Source organism: Euprymna scolopes, chromosome 45 (genome assembly GCF_053919585.1).
Source record: "Euprymna scolopes isolate OS-2025 chromosome 45, ASM5391958v1, whole genome shotgun sequence".
NCBI lineage: Eukaryota > Metazoa > Mollusca > Cephalopoda > Sepiida > Sepiolidae > Euprymna > Euprymna scolopes.
In genome coordinates this window covers 43,916,826-43,929,473 of record NC_136526.1, presented here as the reverse complement: position 1 = coordinate 43,929,473, position 12,648 = coordinate 43,916,826, and the positions used below count along the sequence as shown (strand labels likewise).

Sequence of the window (12,648 nt, the reverse complement as noted above, 5' to 3'; positions counted from 1 at the left end):
CTTAAAAAAATATTTGCCATAAAAAATACTTTCCAAGCCAAAAAAGACAGTTTATCGACCTGTATTCTACTGCAGGACACTCATTATTTTGAATGTTGCAAGGTTGGTCTCCTCACTGCATCTGGTTGCTTGGAGACCTGGGTAGAAAGTACCAGTCAAGAATCCATTCTTGACAATCAGCCTGACTGGTGATGGGCCAGGAACTAAGCTATGCAGTCTGGATATTACCTCGGAGGTCCAGCTTCTAGTCCTTGCCACCCGGCTTTCAGGTGGGGCAAGTTTATTGCTTGAATGAGGCGCCCCTACTGGGAAATACCAGCGGGGATGCCCAGGCAATTTTTGATAGGCCAGAGTGCCCCTCTTTTAGAAGTACTGACTTGACATACCTACCTTCTGATCGTGTCACATCTTGCAGTTATGGACAGAAATATGTTCTCATTGGAGGAAAAATATTAGCAAAGGAATAAGAGCGCATTTCTTTGAAACTCGGATTAAGAAAATCTTAATATTTCTTATTTGAGTATCTTGTCAAACAATAAATTCTTGTAAATAATAATTTAGTCTTAAAGTGTGTTCTTATATATATATTTTTTTGCCCTATATTTTTGGCACCTTTTAACGTCATCTTGTTTGGGTCATTTTGACATTTGCTTTTCGATTTTATATTTTATTCAATCAACATTCAATCTTTTTTTTCTTCTTCTTCACTCATTTTTCTTAATTACACCTTGTCTCGGCAGCCGAGTTTAACGCATATTTTATTTTTCTTTTAATAATATTATTGGAATTCTTTCCTCTTTTCCTTGTACCTATTTGTAAATTATTCCACGGATTTGGCCTTTTGAATTATTTTGGACCATCTTCCAATTATGCGATTTCCTTGGATTTTACTTGTACAAATGGAAATTTAACTAACTTTCTTGGGTTTACATTTTTGGATTTTACAGTCATTGGATACTTTACCTTTCACCAAACTATCCATTCACGTGAAATCACCTTTTTCTTCACCCTATTCTCTCTGCTTCACTTTTTGTTATCAAGTAAGATCTTTGACTTACTTGCAGTTTCATCAAATACTTTTGCAAGCAAAATCCGATCCCGTATTTTGCGAATTCCTACCCTCTGATGAGAAGGAAAGTATTTTTTCAAAACTCCGTGGATTAAGGACTATCCACTTATTTAGTGGTTCCTTTTCAAAATAAATATGTTTTTAACTCTTTTTCAAAGTGTTTTTTAACATGTTTTATTAAATATTTTTTTTTTTTTTTTTTTTTTTAATTACATTTTCACCCCAAACAAGGCAAATTGCCACTTTGGTGTAGGGGGCTACTATCAGGGGCAACAACTACTGGGGTACTATGTAGGGATTTGGGCAGCAAGGTGTCGGTTCACGTTACACTTGAACTTCTGCACGTCAGTACTGTTGGGGAAGCAGGGACCTGGAATGGAATTCCAGAGTCTAGCGCTTCTGGGGAAGAAACTATTGGAGTAAAAAGATCTTTTACATCTAGGGACCTCTACATGCTCTTATATATATATATATATCTTTGTATATTTTGGCAGCAAATTATTATTCAAGCACGTCTGATTGAACATGGAGTCCAACAAAATCAGAAAAAAGAACTGTCATGTTCAATCAGACGTATTTGAATATTTCCGAAAGTGCATTTTTACCTAAATGCGAGTTGGGAATAATTTTCCCTTTAACCAATTTGGTACCCCCACATATATTTTTAAAAAAATATAATTAATATTAATTATCCACTGACATGTGTTGTTGCCTACAGGTTTAGGCTCATTACCGTGGAGTACCGATTTCGAATCTCGCTAGATTCAGCCACTGATGAGTCGTAGACGACGAAACACATGTCGGTGGATAATTATATTTTAAAAATAATATTTATGCCGCTCCCCGCTGGGGGTAACAAATTGGTTAAAAGGAAAATTATTCCCAACTCACATTTAGGTAAAATTGCACTTTCGTAAATAATTGAATTCATTTAAAACGTATCACAAAAACAAACAACATCCAAGTAAATCGTGATATATTCAAACAGTCGTGCGAGATGGGTGAGCGGTAAAGGGTTTAGGCTCATTACCGTTGGGTACCGATTTCGAATCTCGCTAGATTCAGCCACTCTGATGAGTTGTAGATGACGAAACACGTGCCAGTGGATAAATTTTAAAAATTATATATAAGTAAGATAAAAAAAACTGCTTCTACTATAAAAGCTTATTTTAATTTAAAACAGTATCCTTGAAGTTATCTCCCTTGAGACACGAAATAACTAGGATTGATCTCCCCTGATAGCTATATATAGAGAATAGACGAGGCTCCCCATTTGCTTTTTATGTGGATCTTAACTTAAGGACACATTTCCTACTTTACACTACAATAAAAAAAACTTATTTTTATTTAAAGCAGTAAAAAAAAAAAATGACTTAGCATAATCAAATACATGAAGACACAGAGAGCCAACAAATGCAAGTAGATGGGAGCAATCGAATCACACTGTGAAATAGTTGATTTCTCCATAAAATTTACACAGTTGTTGATAGTCCATATTATGCTACACCTGGAACCTCAAATCCATCCACAAACTCTGAGGCCTTAAGGGAACAAACCTCTGAGGAAGCAATGGAGGTTGAACGTTGCATTAGTGTCAGATTGCCCAGCGAGCATAACAAAGAAGAAATGGAAATTGATAATACCGCAGGAAGATGCACATGCCTGGTCAGTCCCCCCCCCCCACGTTAATACAACCTTCATGTCGCAAAACAAGAGCAACAAGAAACTTATCACCACAGAAAATGTGTGGAAAATCGTATAAGCTTTTTTGCAAAGATGACCACGGCAAGTTATCGGATGGTCACAGCGTGAAGAGGAGGCATATATAAGTAAAAGAGTCATCATCTACTGCTTATAACAGGAAGTACCTGTAGAGTTGTCACCCCTGAGACAGGAAGTAATCAGAGAATAATCTCCCCTGATAGCTATATATAGAGAACACATGGAGGCGGCCATTTGCTTTTTTGCACTACTATATAAGGTTATCTATCTATATATATATATATCTAAACCTAAGCGGAGGGAGGCCTCTCCAGTCTTGGATGACAACCTTCCTAGAGCTGGTGACTCAAACAAATTACTGGTCTGCAAACCTAAACTGCTTAAGGAGTAGATAGGCACTGCCTATCGCTTGGCTTCCATACTCCTTCTTTGCCTATTAGCCAGGCGTAGACGTTGAATCACAGGAATTCGACAGAAACACTCAGTGGTCGATCGTGTTTCCTGACTAGGGCAATGAACGCCGTTTTCTTGTCTTCTGACACATCCCATCCCTCTAAACTGGGCGCTTGGGAGTGCATGAATGCCAAAATGCCAGTACAGGTAGATTGGGTTGACCATCGTCTGATGGCTTGAGGGTACCGGATTGACATGTTCTGGCTGCTGTTCCCGACTGGTAGTACAGAAGCCCTAACTCTTTGGTAGTGATTAGAGCGGATGCTCCATCAACAGTTGAATAATATCAGGATGTTTGTAGTGCCATGTCGCACATGGAAAAGGGACCCTGCACTCATCGTCGATTTTTACAAAATTATTGCTATTTCAGTCAGTCTTGTGTTCGTTCAGCTTTTTCATATAAAAAAACAAAACTAATTCTAAGTTAAGGCAGCGTTCCCGGCAATCGCACCAGGAAACGTCCAGGAGCAATCAGCTTTGATAAATGTGGGGCCAAACTCCATATATCAGACAATTACTATTCAATCTGGAAAATGGGGAGCTGGTTTCCCCGTCCTCAACATCTTGATGAAAAAACCAGTCAAAGTTGGGTAAACAAACCCAAAAGCTGCCCTTCTATTATTTGACCTCATTAAAAATGAGGTCACATAGAAGCAGAGCAAAAGTTTAGTCCGCTACTTCTATGGCCTCATTAGTAGAGTTAACTTTTACGGCGGCCACGTGTCAATTCTGTTTTTATTATTCAAATTCAAACGTGACACAGTGGCCCACTGGTTAACGTCGCACGATTTTTTTTCACACTTTAATTTCCAACTTTGCCTCAAGGGTTTGGGTTCGATCCTCATACTAACCTACCAAAACTTTTTATTTTTATTTTACCCCCCCCCCCGGAGTTTTGATTACCCCCCCCCCAAACACCCGGGCAACGCCGGGTACCCCCCGCTAGTACTTTCGTACTTTCATAAATCAGTCCATTTTCTGTAGGCTGTTTTTGAACCCAGTCAACGATGGGTACTTTTGCTAGTATATATAAAAAGACAAAATGACCACATGTGTATTTCTATGTCCAGCAAAGGCATTTTTTGCCGGGCTTCTTGTGGGGGGGGGATACTATTTCTTAGAACTTTTTATGTACCCCCTAGATCATAATATGTACGATTTGCGAAGGGACACATAGTGTCTACATTTATTTGGATCGACTTTTATAAAATTCATGTTCGTGTTTTTCCTATAAAAGCGAAACTAAATCGAAAGTGAAGGCAGCTTCTTGGCCTTTCATGCGTGACGTCGAGAAAGTAATCAGCTTTGATCAATGGGGGGGGCGCTCATTTCAGACAATTGTTATTCATTTGGATACTCCCTTTTTGTGGGGAGCTGGATCTTCCCAACATTGTGGGGAAACAAATAAATGAAACAGTGGAAAGCTGAACTGGCCTTCAGCCAACGTTCGTTTCTGCAAGTCAACTTTTTGATTGACATCGCTAAATTTGAACGCTTTTCACTTCCTACAGCTTCGTATGGTAGTGGTAAAAGTTCACGTTTTCTTTCACTTTCTTTTCTGCTTTTGCGTCAAGGGTTCGTCATGGGTTCGAACCTGCCTGCCTAACACTTTTTTTTTTTTTTTTCAAACACTCTGGCAATGTGCGTCATGGGTTTGAGCTTGCCTGCCTACTAACTATTTTTTTTGTGCTCAACACACACCTCCAAATACCTGGGAAATGCCAGGTAACCCCACTAGTTTTAATTGAAAGCATTGGTTTCTCGTTATTTCCATGGGAAGTGCTCATTTAAGCTCCAATCTCTGGTCCTCCCTTGCCAATCTTTCACGAAAAACACCCGTCTATCTGAAACCATTGTCAGTAATTTTCCCCACTCTTTATTTGTGCCTAAATCAAAACGTAGATTCCATGAACTAAGCTTCTTTCTTAGAAGCGCACACTAGTGGAACTCTCTTCCGTTTGCCTGTTTCCCACCTGACTACAACTTGGATGTCTTCAAGTCCAACATAAACAAGTTCCTGTTGAACCACCCTGTTAAGTAAGACACTTTATCAAATCTCCATTACTAGCGATTATTACGATATTGTCCCATTGATTACTGTACACGAAATAACCCATATCCCCGAGTGGCCTCCGGGCCTTGATAAGTGGTGAAAAAAAAAAAAGAAGGGAAACGTAAAAGAAAAAATGATTTAGTGTTATCAAATACAAATCATTTGTTTTTAGTTTCTTAAGAATTTGGTAAATAACATTCACCAAACTTTGTATTTGATTTTCTTTATACTCTGCAGATTTGTCACAGCTGGTTAGCACGCCCCAACTACCCGTCTACTACACATTAGTTGACCTTCCATTGTTCAGATATTTCTCTTTCACGTCAAATCTAGACAATTCTTTCCAATGTGTGTGCATTGCTTTCCAAACTATTAATAGTGTAAACCTTCTGTCAAAAAATTTTGAAAAAAAAAATATTATGCTTCATCAGTGTTCATATTAATCTCTCTCTCTCTCATACATATATTTATAAAGAGAAATAGAAAGGAACCAACCGAGTTAAGTGTTCATCAACGTTTCAACTTTATTTCGAGACTTCCTTTGCTTTGTTACTTTTTATTTCTATATTTCGTCGGAATACTATTTCCATTGTTCTCATCTCATAATTATATTTATCTATGTAAGAGAGAATGTGTTAAGTCTAGTCAATTGAAAAGAGGGGATGACTTTCGAAAATATCGGCGAAAAAGCGACCCGTAGAAAAGTGCCCAGTTGAGGGTGACGGAATTAATGTTTTTAGCCAATTATTTACAGCGCTGTATTATTATTTATGTCTATCTGAAGAAATTTGTCGATTTGCCCTAAAAGTAAGACAAGTGCCTCTGTCTTGATTTTAGACAGGTTGTGCGACAACACATCTCCTCAGGTTCAAGGAAACACCTTTTTTTTCTCATTCCATCGTTTATTTTTGCTTTCACTTATTCAGATAATGTTAACATATTTTAAAACATGCATTTCTCAATTTTACTTGAGTAATACTAAGCCGATTTTAAATTGAGATGATTCCTTATTTAATCCATATATCTATATAAGTGAGAATGTGTGTGTGTGAAGACAACTCTCAACCTATATACTCAACGAATTTTTTATCTATAGACTTGAAATTTGGTATATAGGGTATTCAGACATGCGGAAAACTTTTTAATCGGTTTTTATCCAGAAAAAGGGTTGCTAAGGGTAAAAATTAAATAATTGATACTTGGGAGTCATTGGATTTTTATCTGTTTGTCAACTGTTTAATGACTGTGCGCATACGCGAATCGTTCACATGACAGCCTTCTTAAGTGAGAATGTGTATGTGTATGTGAGAACAACTCTCAACCTATATACTCAACAAATTTTCGAACTACAGACTTGTAAAAAAAAAAAGAAAAAGAAGAGAACCCGGTGATGATGGGAACCAGCGTTTTTCTCAAGACACCATTTTCAAGTGATTGACCACCAAGGTTAAAAAGTGCCTCAGGCTCATAAGAGTAGTGGTTGATGGGCAGAAATCAGAGGCCCATAGTATTAATGCTGGAGTCCCTCAGGGGTCCATCCTGGGCCCAACTCTATTCTTGATCTACATCAATGATCTCCCAAAACACATACTAAAATCATTCGTTGACATCTATGCTGATGACACGATTATCTATGACAACACATCAAATGGCAACGTTCTCTCTGATTCTCTCTCTTCAGATCTTGAGCGTGTGGTTCAGTGGGGGAAGAGGTGGCTGGTTACCTTTTAATGCATCTGACCAAGCTCCTATCATTACATCATAAACGCTCTGATCCCCATCTGGCATCGATTGAAATGAATGGCTCTCGTCTCGGGGAGGCCCCATGTTTTGATAAGCTTCTGGGTTTGACCTTTACTCCTGATCTGAAATGGAACACATACATCAAGTCTGTGGCCAAGGTTGCTGGGAAAATGGTGGGATCCTTCTACCGCTCCAGAAGGTATCTCACTAATAATGCAATTCTCTATCTATATAAAAGCCAAGTGCATCCAAGGATAGAGTACTGCTGCCACATCTGGGCAGGAGCTGCTAAAAACAGCCTATCCTGCCTTGACAGAGTACAAAATAGGTTTCGTGGCTTAGTGGGGGATACCCTTTTCTCTTCCCTGCAACCTCTCTCCCACAGAAGAGACGTTGCAAGCCTGTCTCTGTTTTATCGTTTTCCATGGCAAGTGCTCGTCTGAGCTCCATTCTTTGTTCTCCCCCCCCCCCGCCAATCTTGCACAAAAAACACCCGACTAGCTGAAACCACTGTCAATAATTTTCCTCACTCTTTATCCGTGCCTAAATCCAAACATAGATTCCATGAACAAAGCTTCTTTCTTAGAACTGCATGGCTGTGGAACTCTCTGCCGCTTCTCTGTTCCCCCCCCCCCGAATTCAACTTGGATGTCTTAAAGTCCAGCACAAACAAATTCCTGATGAACCGCCCCCTTAATTAATGACACCTTATCAAATCCCCAATACTAACTATTACTATGATACTATCCCATTGATTACTGTACACACAATAACCCTCATCCCCGAGTAGCTCCTGGGCCTTGATAAGTGGTGACCCCCATGTAAAAAAAAAAAAAAAAAAACTTAGCACACCTTATTTCATTGCTGTATATTTTCCAAAGCTGTAATTCAAACTTTTCTGTAGGCTTATTCTTTTCGTATATGTACTATGTTTTCACTTGTAACAGTCTATTATTAAATGGACTGCTGACAAAAAACTTTGAAGTTCATTTCTTGATGGAAATCAATGTGATAACCATTCTTTGACCCACAAAACTGACACAGATTTCATCAAACGGACTGTCTGTTTTTCAACCACTAACTAAAGGAAAGCAATTGATTTTTTTTTTGTTATGCTATTGAGTTCTAAAAAAAATTTTTTTTTTTTTTTTTTTTTTAAAGGCGTCATCATTTATCAAGGCCCGGAGGCCACTCGAGGATAAGGGTTAATGAATGTACAGCAGTCAATGGGGCAATGCTGTAGTGGAAATTTGGTAAATTGGATTACTTAAGGGGAACGGCTCATAAAGAATTTGTTTACGTTGGACTTGAAGACGACCAAAAAGCAGGCAAACAGAAGAGTTCCACAGGCATGCAGTTCTAAGAAAGAAGCTTTAGTCAGGAAGGATTTCTCCTTCACCAACCAAGAATAAGAAAGATGAAGTATAATATCAGAACAGATACTGCACTTTGTTTCTAGGATTTGTGGCAGAAAGGTTATGCGTTGGTAGAAACGTACAGTGACAGGTGATGATAGAAAGAGTCACCCTAATAAAAGGAAGGAAAGACACGTCCAATATAAAACAAAAAACAAAACAATAAGGGCTGGAATCAATTGATAGTAACTAGGTACTTGTTTATCGATTCAAGAAACGTCCGAGTTGTATAGATGAGCGGCAACCAGCATGCACTGTTGGGTTGAACAGACTGTTGTCTGACCTAGTGGGAGTTGAGGGGGACAGCTATTACTAGAAATAAAACCCATCATTGTTTGCTGGTGATACCAGATCAGGCTGTCTGAAGATATTGACTTCCTGAGACGAAGACCTTAAACTATATCCGATGGTGAGGCCCCAGCTTGCGGGCTCTGGGGAGTGTGGAACCACCCTTTAATTGCCATTGCTCCCAGGTCCACTCTGACCCAGAGTGGTAGTACCTGTTAGGGTCCCAACTATGGGTTAAATAGAAACCGACTTGCAAAAAACAAATATATACTATTTATTAAAAAATTTTCTTCAAAATCACCGGATTCGGCATTAAATAACCTGAAAAGGGTTGATATGCTGTAAAACAAAAACAATCAACCAACCAATCCTGAGACGAAATGCACCTAACATTGATGTTTTTTGTTTTTCTATTTTTTTTTTTGCAAAACTTTTTTTATGTTCTGCAAAACCAAAACCAAAAACAACAACCTCTCCCCCCCTTTCCTTCTTCCCATTTCCCCTTTCTCTTTCTATCTCCCCGACTTCCTGACTGGAAATACATCCAAGGATGGAGTACTGCTTCCACATCTGGGCAGGAGCTGCTAAAAACAGCCTATCGTGCCTTGACATTTACAAAATAGACTTCGTGGCTTAGTGGGGGATGCCCTTTTCTCTTCCCTGCAATCTCTCTCCCACAGAAGAGACGTTGCAAGCTTATCTTTGTTTTATCATTATTTTCATGGCAAGTGTTAGTCTGAGCTCCAATCTCTGGTCCCCCCTCGCCAATCTTTCACGATAAACACCCGACTAGCTGAAACCACTGCCAATAATTTCCCCCACTCTTTATCTGTGTCTAAATCAAAACGTAGATTCCATGAACAAAGCTTCTTTCTTAGAAGTGCACACCTGTGGAACTCTCTTCCGTTTGCCTGTTTCCCACGTGACTACAACTTGGATGTCTTCAAGTCCAACATAAACAAATTCCTGATGAACGGCCCCCTTAAGTAAGACACTTTATCAAATATCCAATACTAACGATTACTACGATACTATCCCATTGATTACTGTACACGCACGCAATAACCCTTATCCCCGAGTGGCTTCCGGGCCTTGATAAGTGGTGACCACCATGTAAAAAAAAAACAAAAAAAAACTGGTTTCCTAATGTAAAATGTACCAAACATTAATACTGTACCCCTTTTCTCTCTCCCATTGCGAAACTCATTCATGTTCTGCAGGGCTGGGAACAAAAACGATAAAATCCACTATAAAACAACCAAACCAAACACAACGAACTAGCTATTTAAGATGCAAAAAACTTGAAGAATAAAAACCTTCTACAAAATAAGTGGATGAAACATGAATACTGTTTCTAAAATAACTGGAATCAACATTAAATAACCCAAAAAGGGTTGATATGCCGTAAAACAAAACAATCAAACCAAACCATCATTGTTTTGGATTATCTGAACTGCTGTTCCCATTTTGAGTGTTTTTGTTCACGTTTCAGCTGATGTACACTTAGACCTTCTTCAGACGTATCTTATTGAATTGGGAATCTGTATGAACCTCTGACATAATAAAATACTAGGTAAAATTCGGCTTTGAGTAAAACCCTTCCTCACTGCGAATGATACAAAGAGCATAATTACGAATTGCTTAAGACTTTCTACCCGGTCATGGCTGACAGAACAATAGCATGCTGCGCAGGTGGATTAAATAAAGGGTTCCGTTTGAAATTCTGTGCAGTTTGACAGAAAGATTCCCAGAGTTTGATGGAAAGATTCCAGAGTTCAACAATATATATACGTGGACACAGCCAGAGGTTACATCAGCCGAAACGTTGCGCAAATAAGTCAAGATGAGGACGATAGTCCAAATAATCGAAATCATCAATCCTCATCTCAAAACCTCATTATTTGAAGAATTACATTGGCAGAATTTGCAAAAAACAATTGTGCATTCTCTGGCTTGTTTGTAATCCCTTGCAAAAATTGTGTAACTTGTACAATTTTTAAAGGGGTTCCCTAAGTTGCATGACCCCCCCCTTTCGCCTTAATGACAATAATGTAGTAATTGTTTGTAGTGGAAATTTGGTATGATTAGATTATTTAAGAGGACGGTTCAATAAAAGCTTAAACAGTTGGACTTGAAGATGACAATATTGTAGCAAACTGGAAAGCAGACAAGCAGAACAGTTCCACAGGCGGGCAGTTCTAGGAAAGAAACTTTGTTCATGGAATCCACATTTAGATTTAAGCACCGATAGAAAGTGGGGGAAATTTTTAATAGTGATTTTGGTTAGACGAATGTTTTTTTTTTGTGAAAGATTGGCAAGGGGTATTACAATAAAAATATCAAAAATAGATTTGCTAATTCAAAGTAGATACAAAACTTTCAATGACGTCATATGGTATTCGTCCAACATTTTTAGCAATTCCTATCAAAGTTTAAAAAAAAAAAAATGACCTATGCGGTCTCTAGCAAACTATTCCACCAATTTTAGGTCTAAACATTTGAAATTTTACATAAAGGTTATTCAGACATACAGCAAGCTTTTTAATCAGGTTTTGGGCGAAAATTTGGCTGCCAAGAGGTCAAAGTTGAAAAAGTTGACCTTTGTAGACTCTACGAAACTCCTCTGCCAATTTTGGATCTAAACACTTGAAATTTTAGGTATAGGTTACCTGAATGGAAGTCAAACTTTTTAATATATATATATATATATATATATATATATGCACATAAAATTATGAACAGTACATAGAGCCCAAGCAAAGCCGAGTTGAAATGCTAATATATATATATATATAAAAAAGGAAATCCCTCGATCCAGCTTACGAAAAGTGAGGGCGAAACCAGTCAGCTGGCCTCTCCCATTAATTAATTTTTATTTTTTTTTCATTTCCCCTTTTAATAATAAACATCAAAACGGGTTTTCCTACCATGATTACAACAGTAAATAAATATATATACTTTCATCCTATGAGGTAAGAATTAGTGATTGTAGAATATGTATGTAAACAGGATATGTGAGTCGTTGATGAGGTTGCCTACTTCCTTTGCTCCCCCCCTCTTTCTACGCCATTAGTTTTTTTTTTTCTTTACCTGTATATTGTTGAGTAAAAAAAAAAAAAATAAATTAAAAAAAAAAAAATGTCGACTGCCAAATGAAATTCTGCAATGTCAGGCGAGTATCTCTCAGTTACCTGTCCCACTTTTGTTTTCTTCTTTTTTTTGGGGGGGGGGAGGCGGAGGATGGTGGTGAGAGTTGTTGGACGATAAGTTTACAGTCGACAGGTAGAAAAAGAAAGAAGAAGCCTCGGGTGACCCTGTTATTGAGGAAACTGAGAAATTTACTTGCGAGGAAATAAGCAAGACGCTCTACGTACTTCTGCGGTGTCGGTTTTTGTTAGACTCAGTAAGTTTTTTTTTTTTTTTTTTTTTTTTTACATAGGCATCACCACATTATCAAGGCCAAGAGGCCACTCAAGGATAAGGGTTAAAGAGTGTACAGTAGAAATTGGACAATATCTAGAAACTTTTCAGATGTGCGCTCGAATAAATCTGTAAGAGGTTCAGTCGGTCTGTCAAGCTCAACTTCGGTCTGTCGTAATCGAAGATTGCCTCTTTTGTTTTATATTGCTTTGTTTCATATTGTTTTGTTTTGTAGCCAACATATAGTAAAGTAATAATAATAAAAATATATGACTTGGGTGTCATCAGTTAGAATTGAAACTCTTCAGCCTTAGTCGTTACTGTTTGAGATGTCATCAGATAATTGATAAATAGTTAAAAATAAACAAACTAAAATGTAGACATGTGTATTTGTGGATGCATACAAGAGCATTTTAAGTCGACTTATGCCTGCCAAGTTCCAATTATTTCAATTTTGATCACTTAGCAGCTATTTATACTGGCTA

The 12,648-nt window shown here is 38.0% G+C and overlaps 1 protein-coding gene across 3 annotated transcripts in view; it reads left to right on the top strand.

Annotated features, from left to right (window-relative positions):
• LOC145269510 (inositol polyphosphate 5-phosphatase K-like) overlaps positions 1 to 12,648 on the top strand; it is a 300,729-nt gene that overhangs the window by 50,151 nt on the left and 237,930 nt on the right. The window contains exon 1 of one of the 3 annotated variants that reach the window (XM_080125251.1): positions 12,091 to 12,146. The exons of the other annotated variants lie outside the window; for them this stretch is intronic. The gene's annotated coding sequence lies outside the window, so the exon portion shown is untranslated. Of the gene's footprint in view, positions 1 to 12,090; positions 12,147 to 12,648 lie in introns of those variants that run through there. 3 annotated transcript variants of the gene reach the window in all.